A 15,524-nucleotide genomic window follows, 5' to 3' on the forward strand; every position below is an offset into this window, starting at 1 on the left:
GAATTACATACTTATGTCACATGATCCCAATTCAAGGAAACGGAGGTGGACATCTTCGGGCAGAATAAACTATTCCATGTGCATACAAATCTGAGATGGCTTTTTCAGTCTCTTGTATTTCTGAGCTGGCCCCCGACTAGTATTTAAAAAGACTGGATTGTTCACCTTTAAAAAGTACTCAACTCTGTGTATTAAGGAAACTGGGGCACATGAACATTAAAAATGTATGCCCTTTGCCTGATGAAAATCAATTCTGGCAGTGCAGATATGTTTTGTTTATTTAATTTTTTTGAGAAGGAAGAAAAACATATAACAGAGACAAATAAAATGTATTTCATATTTTAATATATCAATGTGAAGTTTGTTTAAGACTACTAACTAGCATAACTTTTTTGCCTAACCAGGCAGGTACATTGGCGAGCAGATTGTACACATAACCACGATGTAGCTAGTCGTGCATTCCGTATAGCAGGCCTGTGCGATTACTAATCCAGTACTAGTCTGGTACAAATACACAGCAATGACGGAATAGTATACACAGAATGAGTGATAACATCGTTATAAAAGTAACATGTACATACAGCACAGGAAGTAGCTATGGCTAAAAATATTTACCACATCTAAACTGCGCGAAAACAACATTGCAAATAATGCAACAAGCACAGACTTATCGTAACATATTCTCTTGATGAGCAAATTGATTTGCTGCACTAATTCTGACACCGTGTACACGAATGTAGTTGTAAGTCATCACCGTAATATGTATATGATAACAAAACTAAACAGGGATCTTTTTTTTCTTGTCGTTTTGTCATTGCACGTATGAAAACCAGCTGCATAGACTTACCTTGACCTGTTCAGTTACTCGCTACCGCTACTGTGTACCGCAAAATGCAAATCAGGGTCACGATTTCTTTCTTTTTTTTTTTTTAAAGTAACTACGTGTTATTTTAAGGCTGTCTTCCGTTTAAAATAATTATTCTCGTCGAAAAACTATTTCTGAAGAAAACAAAACAAAAAAATCTGCTTTATTTTCTCTTCTGTGTTACTTTACGCTAAAGCTCTAAGTGCAACAAGCCCGTTTGACAGCTCGCAAAACAAGAAAGACAGACTCGCGTATGGGGGTGCTCAACGGAGTAAATATTATTATTGGATGTTGGACATTGGCTCATATTAAAGTAAAAATAAAACGCTGTCTTTCATTAATTTTATGAATAAATCTGTACATACAATTACCCCAATCAATCTTCGAAATTAAAGGTTTTAAAACAATTCACCGTCACCCCTGTTTGAGTAAAGGAGTGGTACATTCCTAAAAAATGTCTGGAGCCCCGGGAAGGGCAAGGGTCTGCCTGTTACCTTGGAAACAGCAGTGAGACTCCAGGGAATGTGTATGAATGTATCCTATTTTTTTTTTAGATAAACAGGCGGTTCCGTTTAATGTGTTGCAAAATTGCAATTTAGCACGTTGCCTTTAGTATGTATATTGAACCTTTTTTTGTTTTAACCCTTTAACTGCTGTACATACTGCAATGCTTATCGAGTGGGTACTTGTGTGATAAAATGATTACATGTATGCCTAAAATCTGATTTCTATAACTATATTTTACATCCCATTCATACAAATTATTATAAGTTTTTTTTTTTTTCATATTTCATCTGTCTTTTGCCAACGTGGATTTTCACCAACTTCCTTTTCCCTTGTAATTTGGCCCCACCCCAGGGATTTTTAGTTCCTGGATTTGCTTATAAGGAGTTTGAAATTTGGGAAGCAGCCGAGACACTGAAATGCATGAGTGCAAGATATATTTCTGCAGCCTGACCAAACCCATCAATTCTTTTTAAAACAAAAAAACAAAACAAAAAAAACCGTAGAATTCCCTTGAATATCCTGTCTCTTACGTAGGTATGACGAGTAACTGTTTAATCCACCGTTAAAATACAGCAACAGGTCAAAACTGCGTAAAAACTTAATTGTAGGTCTTTACCAGAATTCATACCTGACCATTCATACGTGAATATACATTTACCATGATTATGTGACTAAAGTCGCCTGTGCTTTGCTGTGTTTTGTACTATGTTTTACTACCCTCGTTACGATTTTCCTTTTGTATGAAGGAGGTCATGATAATAAGATTACCTAGCTGTCACATTCATTTATAACCAGATCTTCTAGATTCAATCATTCTAAACCTGCTTGTAAAAGGGATCTATCTGTCTGGGAAGGTTAAGAATTGTGTATGTGGGGCTGAATCCCTTTACCTAACTCCCACACACCAATCCACCTACGTATCCCACCTACACACGTTCAATCGGTGAGTTCACGGGAGATCATTCTGCGCAGATTATGTACACAATCTGACCAATTTATCCAATGATCTTCTAAGAATAATCTCCGTGAACGCACCCATTGGCTAAATTGGTCAGATTCTGCACAGAATCTACGGAGAATGATCTCCGTGACGTAACATAGTTTCTGTGCCCGAGTATGAGAAAGATGTGAAAATGTACTGTTTCTCATGTTAAATTCAAACATACGCCACACCCCTGCATGACGCTCTCCACGAGCTCTGACTCTGCGGCTGAGGCAGCGGCATAGAGATGTGGATTGTGGGTGCGGAATTTTGAGTCCGTTGAATCCTGTGCTGATGTCTCCCCCTGGTTATTTTGTAACCATCACCCTGCATGACCCAATCAGTGACTGCCGAAGTCTGCTTCTCATTAGCAACCAGACATGCAGACGAAGAACAGCATTTTTGATAATGTCATGGCGTTTCTCTAAGGCTGTGAAAGATTATCGATGGAACCTTTTCAGCAGATGATGCATTTTGTGTCGTCTTTATAAACAATCCCATTCTACAACCTACATTCATTTTGAGAAGGTGCTTCCATTTTAAAAATAGAAACATTCGTGCAAATAAGTTGTTTCTTGCTAGTTTTATAACCCCACAATTGATAAAACTTCATAAACCTTAATATATAATACCGCTAAATAAACAAACACGTTTTAGATGACAGGGAGAATTACACCCTGGCTTGAAACTCTACCATGTAAGACAATACCGCACCATATTCTGCAATCTAAGATTGATGATGTCATGTTGTGCTATTCCTGTCAGCCAGGTTGAGCACAGTGGTGTAATAGATCTGTGCCACTTAAGGCATTTAAAAAGGTCATGTAATGTGTACCTTGATGCACACCATTGATCCCGTGGTGCATGGAGGGATGCACAGAAAACACAAATGTAAAGAATGGACCACTTGTCTAATAATGCTTTATATGCCATGTGCTTGAATAATATACTCTTGCAACCAGACAATTTGAATAACCACTCCTTAGTTGATTTTTTTAGAATATATTTACTGTACTTTACAACCAATACTGTTCACTAAACTTGACTGCTTAAGGAGCAGCTTGGGCTCAAGACATGGCAAAGTCATTCATAATTCAGTATTCTTTATACATATTTTTACAGCAATAAGATGTTAAGGGGCAGCAATTCTGCATTACATAAAAACAGTGAAATGCATATTGAGGGTCATTCTTCTTCATCCATTCAGTATAATACTAAACAGAAACATAGTGAAAACAAACAGACAAACACTGGGACATATCTGTGTATTCTTTCACAAAACAGAGGCTAGTTTGTAAGTACTGGGTTTCTTTCTGTTGACCTGAGGCGAGGACTAATCCATCGATGTACCTTAAGACTTCACACTATATATTTACCAAGCTTGCAAAGGCCTGGACAGTGACTCATTGTTGACAGATGGACGCTCCACTTCTCACAGCGAGACTGGCAAGATAAAGGTTGTTACATGACATGCAATTAACTGTTTATTGTTTATTTATTTATTTTTAACTACTTTAAATTATATCATTATGTGTGCAGATGCAAATGAATGTTCAATGACAGATAGACCCAGCTTTAATGAAATGTTAGACATACAGATAATATAATCAATACTGAACACTCCACTCACATTTCATATTGTAAAGAATAGAAGGTTTGTTTTGTAAATCATCTCTACTATTTATTACTGTTGGAAGCCTGTATGACAGTAACCCGTCTCATAAAGCCCTCTAGTGGAAAAAACATAAGTAGTGCATGCTGTATTTTATCTGCTTATAACAATACTGTAGTACATTTCCTTTCTCTAATACCTGAGATGAGATACCTATGAGCCAGCATTATGAAACAGTATAGGAACTGTAGCTGTCCAACCTGCTTGCATCATTTATCTTACCCATACCTCTGTTCAAGGAAAAAGCATGCTCCCTTGGTGGCTGCCTTGATTGGAGTCTTAAATATTGATTTTGTATATAAATTAGCTGTGCATAATCAATGACAAACATAAAACATTTTGGTACAGTAGGTCCTGTATCGGCATCAGTGATCACAAATTACCTAAAAACTAGTTAAACTTGTAAACCTGCACTAAAATGGAACTCTTTCAACTGGTGTTTAATTAGAAGATCAATGAATGACCCCAGTAGGAAACACAATCAGAACACATGTGTGGTGGTGAAGATACACTTGATTAACCCCTGTCTGTTTGATCCTTTATCTCACACTATCTGAATGACAAACAGGAGCAAACAATAGGTGGCTTTTCATCCTAAAATCATATTTGTCTGGATATTGGGATTGTGAACCCACCTACTCACCTACAGATTTTATTATACGGAGAGACAAATACACCCGGCAACAGACATGGACCTTGTATAGACTGACTTGCCAAAGCATATAGACTGACTTGCCAACCCTTAAAAGGACATTAATAAAAGACAGCAGATAGCTTATCATTAATTCGACCTGTGAATAGCTTATAGTCTGGCCAAATCTAAGCAGTTCAGATATGATTTGTATGTATCTAAGATGAAGCTGAGAAAATAACCAAACACAGTTAAATATGTGGTAAGTAAATGGGACATTGGACAATGCAGAGCTGAGATCCAGTTGAATGTTCTGCTCTGTGATCATTTCGTTTCATGTACACTAAATTGTTATTTCTAACTAGAGGTGGGCTCCCCAGTATCTGTGCTCTCAATACCATAAATAATGCTTATTAGGCTCTACAAGTGTCAGAAAATTGTTACGGTCCCAGCTAATCAATCAACGCTAGAATGCTCTGATTCCGATTACTTCCCCACCAACTGCTTTCCAGCTGTGTGGTTCTGCTTCTCAAAACAGATTGTGTATGGTAATGTTGAATTCAAGTTTGCTTTGTCAGTTCATTGTAAAAGTTTGATATTTTGCCCCTTTACAGTATGCGTATTTATTTATTAAGTTGCAGTGACAGGGAAGCCAACAAGCAGCCTTGTGGATTCTAGGGAAAGTCCATAACAATACAACAATAGAACACTAGCAACACACCACTGCAATTCAAAAATGTCTTAACATTCAATGAACCCTTAAAACACATATACATTGTGGTCATAAGCAAATACAAACAAATAGCCACTTTGATGCATGACCACCAGCCACTATGACTCTCAAAGTGTTTGGCCATGGTCAGATCTCAGATGTCTGTTGACTGATTCATTCACATAACCCAGCAAACATGAAGTCTGCAAGTGAAATGATTTCTGAGATGAAGTGTGGAAGAAGGGTAACAAAACACATGCAGCACCCAAGATAAATAATACCAACAACTGCCAGCAATACAGGGTAAATCCCACTTGTTATGTGTGTTTGACCATTTAAGACAATTAAAGACAAGGTAACGTAAAGGTAAATAGCATTTGGTCCCATCTAATATTTATGGAGTGAGGAGCCAATGTGACCACGGGCTTCCATGTGGAAATATCAGAGCTCAAAAGCAATGAACAAAGCTTATTAATGCACAGCCAGTTAAAGATATGTTCAGACATCAATAGGTTAAAATAGGTTGCGGCGAGATCTCAATAGAACAGGTACAGTATCAGATTCCTGCGGGATATACTATGGTGTATGCTTTTAGTAGGACATGCTCCAGTAAATACAATGGTAACTGTTCCTGTTTTGTTCCTCTACCATTATAACGCTATATACAAACTCTCACATCAATCCAACAAATCGATCAGGCGTTATCAAAATTTCATAGAAACAAACATTCAAACAAGAAAACATATAAAAACTGTATGTACGGTAATAGCAATTTTAAACAATCTCCACCCAGAAGGTTATATATTTCACTAACAGAGGGCCCTATGTATTTATCCATTACCAATCAGTTTCTAAATACAACCTTGAGGAACTCATAATAATCCACCCCCCTTCTTCACCCACCCATCCTTACTACCAAGGGCACATGGTATACTGAATTTGATACCAAGACATTTCTCTGTCCTGCTTGGTTCAACAACACATACAGTAAATAACCCTGAATCGCTTCAGTGTTATCTATTTCAAACAGGGTCCTGTTTCTAGGGCAGGAAAGGCTATAAAAGTATTAGACAACTTGCCAAGTCACATGTTACAGTGCTGTTTGAACCCAGTATCCCCCGTGGCCCATGCCATTTGCTCTAATCAATAGAACAAAAAGCCTTCTACACAGACCTATACATCTCCTTTATAAACCTCCTGAGACACAACAAGGCTTCTGATTCCATGATACTGCTTAGCAGCACAGGAAATTACAGACAGACATAACTCCCACGTTAATACGTCATTCAGAAGAACATAATTGCAGCTTTGCTTTAATGAAGAGGCATCTCAAGTTCTTAACATACCCATCTCATACAAACTCCATTGTTTTGCGGAACCCATTTTTCTCCATAACCTTCACCTGAAGCAGGAGGACTGCTCTGCGTTTGTAGTAAGAGCTAAGAGACAGCACTGTTGGATGTACAGTCGGTGGCAAAGCTCACTTCCAGTGATAATGCAGCCTATATTTAACATAACAGGTCTGCTGGTCTCAGAACGTTGATGTAGAATTGATGTCCACGCCACTATCAGGACTGTCCCCAAGGATGGCATCTATTGATCAGACTGCAGAGAAACAAGAGGCAGAGGCACCTGCATGAGTCACAGTGCTATTTCTGCTATAACACTGTCAATAGGGTTGAGGGCCACCATGGGCAGCCAGGACGGCACAGTCTTGACATGACAAGTACACAAGGTGTTTACATTTTTACAGAGGGCTGTTTAACCATTCCTCAATGATTACTGTCTCTATTCCTATCAGGACATTTGGGTGGATAAAGTATGTTCTCCCTAGAATGGCCAAGAAGATGCTCATTTTGTCTTGCAGATGTAATCTCTCAGTATGCTGTGTCGTGTCAAGTGTGTCTGAAAATGACAGGGAAATACTTACACAATACAGATAAAGGCCTCCAGGTGCTGCATTTCACATGTTTTTATTTTGTCGTGTGCACCCTTGGTACATTACTGTCCTTTTAGGATGTTTATTAGCACCCCCCGCTGTCTCAAACCACTCCCTGACCTATCTAGATTAATAGGGCATTATTTTGTTGGTAGAACAGAACTCATGCACTGATATCACTTTATATGATGCAGCAGTGAGACACTGCCTGCCCTGGAGCCCACCCACCCAATATTATTGCAATCCGGATCCCAGACATTTATGGTTTCATTAACACAGATTCATTTTCATCTCCCTTAGCTGGGGAAAAAAATAACAACAATACAGCTTCTTGATGTTTATTGCATACAGTACAGACACAGAGACTAATATTAAAGCTTACACTGTGCTGTAGGCCACAAGTGCACCCTTACATAATTAAAATTCACCTATAGATTCCTGATTTCAATGTGCCTTATTTGCTTTGTTATCAACATCGATGTACCTCTTCATCATTTGTAGTTCATAGGAAAAAACATCTGATTAGATAGCAAGTTGCATCATCTAAGTCTGTATCAGGGGAGCGTTGCTATGGCTGCTACAGTAAACACATGTATTGCTAAAGGCAGGTTATTTTATTCACCAATGGGCTAAAACCAGTGAGGCGGAAGCACACTTATTGATTCCTTGTTAAAATAACGGTTAGGTGGTCGTGGTGTTGCCATGACTACCCTGTTGGACCAGAACAGCATTATGTATCGATTAGCATTAGCAGTTAAATTATTAAACTACTTAAGAAGCACTTGTCTTAAATACATTTTCAAAATATCTAAATATGATCACAAAAAAGGGGTCATGTAATGGAATGAGTGACCAGATAATTTCCGACTATTTAGTGAGCCCTTTCCATTCACCTGATAGGGTATTAGTACTTCAACAGCTCTCCTGCTGTGATCCCCTTGTGCCTTCTACAATGGATGCCGCTATATTACCATTGGCAAAAATAACCATTTCTTCAGGTGTTTCTGATGACAGTGTGCCGAGTGCCACCTACTGAGTCTGTTTGCATATTGCACAAAACAGAACATAACTTCAAAAACACCATAACCTCTTTAACAGCTCCCTTGAAGATTGAGTATCCCCGTGAGTCTGATTATAAATGATTGATACTCCCTGTGAAATTTGCCTAAAACAAGATGTTCTCGATGTTAGTTTACTTGTCTGTTTGTCCAGATTGTATCAATTCCTCACAAGGGGCAATAGGGACACAAGCTCATAACACATTGTGATATAGGTTTAGTTAGAGTACATTAGTTTCCTTTACCATGACTAAAAAACATTTGCTAATTGATTGTATCATTATTTAGGCATCACTGACACTTCCTGTAATCACAAAAAATGAACCACTAATACTCTTTCTTAAAAAAAACAAAACAAAACAAAACCAAAAAAAAAAACACACACACCTACGATACCTGAAACAACACTGCCTGAAGGCTTTGTTTCAAAGGAGTTCAGTCCAAACATTCTCAGTCAACATCCTACAAGAATAAATCATGTTATTGAGTTCAAACAGCTCGCAGTACATGCGGACCAATGGATGTTTTGCGCCCCCTTGTGTCCTGCACTATGCTGATACTTCCTGATTTCTTCAGGGTTTTCTAAAGGTACTTGCCTAAATAAAACCAAGCTAAATCCATGACCTAACTCTCACAGCTGGCGATGTAGCTTATTGAAAGCATAAAAACACAGAAAGTGTATTCACTCTATTATACTGGTAACACCTGGTAAGATCATTATTTTTGAAATTCATATTTGGCAAGGAATGTGTCTATACATGTCTACATTAATGACAGTTACTCAATCCTGCAGGTGTGCAGCAACACGCATCTGCTCCAATACACACTGGGCTCAAGGAAACATGGAAACATTTCACAGGAATAATACAGCATGTTTTCATCTGCGTGGCTCCTGGAGGGCAAAACTGTTTAGTCAAAAGATAAAATGATATCGGACATAAGGTTGAAATGTATGTGTGTGTGTGTGTGTGTGTGTGTGTGTGTGTGTATAATTTTTACTTTTATTTTTTCAATGAGAAAAAGCTGTATTCAGTTGCTAATTTTTGACTTGAGAAAATCATATGTATCCCATTTGGCCATGGATTATCAACAGAAATGGGGCCATGTTTTCAAAGTGTTTACAAATAACTCCTGTTTTATGAAAGATGAAAATTCAACAGTAATGTTAAAAAACTGAGAAACAAACAACTTGAGAGTGCTTAAGAGGCTTATATTATATCACTTATATGTTTGCTACTAGTAATGCCAACAAGGGCTTTTTTCTTTAAAATAAATAAATAAATAAATAGGAGTTAATTAATGGCTGCAGTAAACTCTGAAAATATGGCCCATGATTTTAAAAGAGTGCTTAAAGTAGTTTGGAGTCTGGAGTTCCTTGATAACCTGATCTTTATTCAGGTGAGTTTTTATAGGACCACCCTAAATTATTTTACGCACAGCCAAGTACAGTATTACTGCGACACACTGTTAGTCATTTTTTTTAAATTAAAGACATAATTGGTTATGGTATTCTGTCAGTATGAGGCAACTCAAATGACTGTGGTGGTCTTTCCTTTCCACAATTACCATATTAAAGCTTTATGAGAAGAGATGGACTATAATGAATCAAATTCCCATAATAAAAACGCAATGGATGTTGTGTAAGTAAATCATTTATTATAAGCACTATTGAATCAAGAAAAGTCATTACAAAACAACCAAGCCATAAATACTGCTACTTTCAGTTTACTACGGTAGTAAACTGTAAATACTTTTAAACAATAAAGTTAATGTTATATTGCTTAGTATTACTGTAAACGTCACTTTGTTATCTGCACCTGTATAGTGAATATTTTATAGTGTATTATTCATTTCACAAATACTTTATTCAGATCAATGCTTTATAAAAAGAAGGTATATATGAATAATAATCTGTTTTACCACATTTCTCAATACTTTATTCTACAGTTTACTTTGCAAAACCTTTACCGCAGCAGGATTTTAAAAGGGGAAATATATAGTACAGGATGTAGAAATACCCTTAAACTGAATTCTCATTGATTAGAAAAACTCATTGATCCACCCTTTTACCTGTTTTTCAAAATGATTCTAAATAACTCCACTAGGTGTCAGTCTTTCATTTCAGTGTGCATCATAAAAGCATTTTTTGAAATAAAAGTGTTTTGTTGTCCTGCTAGTGATAAGACTACAAAGACAGCATGCTGTCAAGGTAGATTCAAACTGATGTCAAGAGTCACAAACCAGATACTGGGACAGCGTTACAGATGTTTTTTTTTTGCTGCAATGCAAAGTCAGCTCCAGTTATTCCCAGTGAAATTTGAAATGACTGAAGTTTGCAAACTTTTACATATCGTTTGTGGTAATTCTTTCAGGATGCTATATCACATTTTTAAAATGTTGAAAGGAAAAAAAAAATATATATAAAGCCTGGTCTGCTTGACACTAAAGACTAATTATTGGTCTTTAAGGAGTTAATAAATTAGTTTTGGAAACTCATGGCAGATCTTTTTTCTTAGTTTTTTGTTGAGAGGGACTGCAGTGATTTCTGGAGTAGAGAAAGTAAGCTGTACACTTTAATAAGACAGGGGAGTGACTTACCAATTCCCCTATATTGATTCTCCTCTGAGAAATCTCCCTGAAATAATGAGATCCGCTCATTTCAATTTGCTTTAGAGGTCATTACAGCTCATTTTACTTCTTTAATCTCTTGATAGCAATTATAATCACTGATCTGGAGAGTTTTGTGACCATTCATTTTATAATTGCAGTTATAGTAAAGATCTCCAAAATGTCCAGCTTTCTTTCCCCTCCATTTTATGGGTTTCAGATACAAAAAAATAATTTAAAAAAATTCTATGACCTCTTTGAAAGTATGGGAATAACTGCAGCGACAACCACCCTCAATTAACTGTTGCTTAAAGGTCATCAAAATGTAATCTTCACATTTTGTAACCCAGATATCATCATTGCAACGTATGAGAAAAAAACCTTCCATATATTGAAAAGGATACGTTGTAATTTGAAACCAGGGAGCTGAAAATGCAGTAGCAGAATTGAAGGCGGTATAAGTGTGGTTTAATATATAAGGGCAGCAGCAGATGAACAGGGCTGCCTTTTTAATTTTAGTGGAATTATGTTAAACTGTACAGCTATGCTGCTGAAGAGGGAACTAGCCCCACACTTTCGTAAAATGGCAGGAGATCAGCTATATGCCAATTAGAGAAAATCCAAGATGTCTGTAGCTTGAGGAATAACTGAAGAAAATGTCAGGTTGTGCTGGGGAGTTAGGAGATGGCACAGGTCTAAATCAGGCTGCGTGTTTGGGTATCGTTAGTGGAAAGTATGAAAGTTTGCTGGAAAAATGCCAAGTTTGAGCTGTTGGATTAATTAATTGATAAGAAAAAGGTGATGAGTGGGAGGCTGTGAAGGATCTGGATCTCAAAATCTCACCCTGAGTTTGCACATTTGGAAGTAAAGTTGCAGTGTATTGTGGGATGCAGGAGAGGCAAAAGAGTTGGAGTGTGTGGGTGTAAGTGTCAGTTTAAATGGCGGATGTAACAGATTGTGACAAAAAAAAGGTTTCTGTAGTTCTGATCGGTCCTGCATGACTGATACATCTCTCATAATTTCTATAAATTGGTCAGCATGACTACTCTACAGAATTAAACCTATGTGTTGCCTTGTAATTACACTGGTCAGACAAGAAACAAGCTGGAGACATTCTGGAAACACAATCATGCATTATCAATGTAGTTTGTGTCATACGAATTGACATGTTAAAGAAAAGGATGTGAATTTTAAATGAAGAACAAGACAATAGGAGAAATAGAACTGAGACAGGCCCCTCTTCATCCACCTGCCATTATTTTGATATGTGGAATGTTTGGTGTTTCTAGATTTTAAACACTCAAAGAAAGTGCTGAATGTTTGTGTTCTACTAGAAAATTAGGATCTCCACAAAACTGGATTGATAGATTAAGTGTCTATTTCATCCCTAGATCATGCAGTGCTACACACAGATATCAAACTCTTGTCACATAACAAAGCTATGTTTCTTTTCCAAGGCATTCTTTGATTCCTTGTAGGAGATCAGTGTAGTTTGACATCAGACTGCCACACAGTCTAGCTAAGATAATGGGTATTGATCAACAGGCTGCTTAATGCTGGAGGATTTTCTCTCCTTTCTCTTGCAGCTCTCACTGCCACTCTTTTTTTTATTTGGTTAGTATAAGTCACGTTCACAGGTACTCTCTTGCTTGTGCAGCTCCATTTTCTGGATTCAGTAGACAGCTATGTGAGGGAGAGTTAGTATGCAGGGCATATTGATACCATTCTAGTCCCAAGTGTTCCAGGAATGATGAAAATAACCGTTGTCACTGAGGCAGGCAATATGGTTGGGGTTTAGAAGGACCTACTCCCTGACCATAGGGACTGGACCCTGTTATGGGAGACTATCACAAACTGCATCCTGAAGTCAGTTGACTCATTTAAGTTAATGTTGATTATATTAGAAGAAGGTTCCAGGACACTGACCACAGGTGTCTGGAAATTGGAAACTACTGCAGAGTCTTCGTGGCCATAATAGTGAACCACTTGCATGGTAAAAATGTTCAGAAGGAAATTAACTTTATTTTACCTGAGCATGGAGATATGGGAGGTTAATCAAAGATACTATGGAACTATCTTTAGGATAACCATAAGCTGTTAGTTTGCTAATGGGTGTTTAAGCAAACTCATACTGCATTTTGTTAAAATCAAACATTTTACCAATGAATAACAACACTCAGGCAATGTGATGCACAGTCACCAGCATCACAGCAGATCACACCAGACATCATTTTAATTTCACATCCAATTAACATTGTCAGTTCAGTGTTCTCTAATCTACCAGGTACAGCAGTAAAGCCATGTGTCTTCCACAAAAACTCACTATTTTCTCAATTTCTAATACAGTATGGAAACATGTGTTACAAAGACAATACAGTAATACAGTTTAGATTCTTTCTTCCTCAACATGCATGGACCTAAATGTTCTCTTAAAATTATACTGCAGTTGCATGCTAAGGGATAGGCAAAATAGTCAAGGAAACTATTTAAGTAGAAGATAGAAAATAGTTGATCACAAATCTATTTTGAATCTATCAAGTAATAAAACAAACAAAAAAAGATATATATTTTTTTAAAATTAAATTTCTTATACATTTTACTTAATTAAGAACTGAATACCAAACAACTTAATATAAAAATATGTTAGTAAAACCTGGTATTTCTTACGGTGTTTCTAAGTTTTAAAAACATTACTTAGACAAGAACAACAAAATGATATCAAATATGCATGTTGGTGGGGACACGGGGGGTTATAACAGACACACATCATACAATTTGATTACACAAGCTTTGGTCTGTGCTATTTCTAATTAGGGTTCAGTGCTCTTTGGACAGCTTATTTTGTTTTGAACCCCTGCTTTGTAAGTTTACAACAGAAGTAAAAAGTTTGTCTCGCTGATATGGGAAGTATCAGATCTGATACAGGTCTGAATAGAAAGGGAGTTAAGAGAGATAGGACGCCATGACCCCATATCTTGCCCTATACCAGTCATCTTACAGTTTCTGCAAGAACTGCTTGCTGCTGGAAGGTCACCTTCCACTTTGAAGGTGTATTTAGCGGCTATCTCTGCTTGCCATGACTCCGTAGATTCAATGTCTACGGGCGCGCATTTTTTGTCTACCCGATTTCTTAAAGGCGCTCGGAGATAACGCCCTCCTAAGAGGACTGTTCTCCCCGAATGGAGCCTTAATATTGTACTGGAGGCTCTCACGAAGGACCCGTTTGAGCCCATACACTCCATAGAGCTGAAGTACTTGTCTAGCAGAGGTGATAACCTTCCACTTGGCTATCACCCCTGCTAAGCGGGTCAGTGAGCTGCATGCGCTGTCTGTGCACAGCTCCTGCATGCATATTTGGGAGAATGGCAGCAGGGTGTCTCTGCGCATAAACCCTGCTTTCCTCCCCAAGGTGATAACAGCCTTCCACATTAATCAGTCTGTGGAACTGGAGTCTTTCCATCCACAGCGGAGGATGACAGATTGAATTTCCTCTGTCCAGTGTTACATGCATAGGACAAGAGCTCTGCATCAATCTGACCAGCTCTTTGTCTGTCACGGGCTCTGGTATACATTATCCCATACGTGATGTCATTGGTGGTCGTCTTCTACTTACCGTAACCCTGGTTCCCTGAAAGAGAAGACAACCACCAACCGCGAGGTCGCATCCGTCGCCCTCGCGGGTTCGATGGAAAAAGAGAACTGGCTTCCTTTGAATGACAGGCGGGACCAAGTGCATCATCCCAGTAAGGGGCCTATCGGCAGCTCTGGTATATCCCATACTTAATGTCATTGGTGGTCATCTTCTCTTTCAGGGAACCAAGGTTCTCTAATTCTTTCTGTATTGACCAGGTAAAATAGTCAGAAAATAGTCAGAAACAAACCAAGCAATCTTTCATTGCCTATGTCTAAATACTGATTTAATAGTGAAATACACGTCATGCCACTACAACCCAAAGCTTGCACAAGCAATTTAAAAATCCTCACAGCACGGTTACCACTAAAACAATGAAAGACGAATTAAGAAAAACAGCAGACTTTTTTTTTTGTTTTTAGCACACCAGTGTACACCATAATATTATCAAATAACGTTCTTGACGCGATCATCACAGTTAAAAAAATAAATAAAAAAGTATTTGAAAAATAAATTGTCTCTGAAAATTCAATTTAAATTCAAAACAGAAAATATTATTTACTATTTTAAAATAGCTATTTTGTAAATAGTCAAATATTTTCACGTCCACCCTTGTGCGCTACAGAACTAGGGCAGCCGGCATCAGTCTGGGGACTCAGACCACGTGGAGGTTTCTTCCCTTGTGTTCCTACCCCACCTTAATGGGGACATGATGAGAATCTTGCTATTTGTTATGGTCAAATAGATTATTGTATGATGAAGTGCACATAAAAGCAAGTCACTTAACCTCCTTCCTGTGAATGAAATGTTAAATCAGTGTCCTATTATAAGTGACTCTGCATATAATGCACAGTTCACAGCCTACCTCTGTAAAGCGCTTTGTGATGGTGGTCCACTATGAAAGGTGCTAATATAAAAAT

At 37.7% G+C, this 15,524-nt stretch overlaps 1 protein-coding gene and 1 long non-coding RNA gene across 7 annotated transcripts in view; both read right to left on the reverse strand.

Annotated features, from left to right (window-relative positions):
- LOC117406611 (muscleblind-like protein 2) overlaps nucleotides 1-1,104 on the reverse strand; it is a 54,521-nt gene extending 53,417 nt beyond the window's left edge. For 5 of the 6 annotated variants that reach the window (XM_059029286.1, XM_059029289.1, XM_059029288.1 and 2 more), the window contains exon 1: nucleotides 848-1,103. The gene's annotated coding sequence lies outside the window, so the exon portion shown is untranslated. Of the gene's footprint in view, nucleotides 1-847 lie in introns of all 6 variants that reach the window. The other variant, XM_034923142.2, reaches the window with a different exon arrangement.
- Nucleotides 1,105-3,668: 2,564 nt separating this feature from the next.
- Nucleotides 3,669-15,524, reverse strand: part of LOC117406903 (uncharacterized) — a 45,319-nt gene continuing 33,463 nt past the window's right edge. Inside the window, exon 3 of the long non-coding RNA XR_004544997.1 lies at nucleotides 3,669-3,797. This is a non-coding gene — a long non-coding RNA (uncharacterized LOC117406903). The remainder of the gene's footprint in view (nucleotides 3,798-15,524) is intronic.

Source organism: Acipenser ruthenus, chromosome 8, assembly GCF_902713425.1.
Source record: "Acipenser ruthenus chromosome 8, fAciRut3.2 maternal haplotype, whole genome shotgun sequence".
Classification (NCBI taxonomy): Eukaryota; Metazoa; Chordata; class Actinopteri; order Acipenseriformes; family Acipenseridae; genus Acipenser; species Acipenser ruthenus.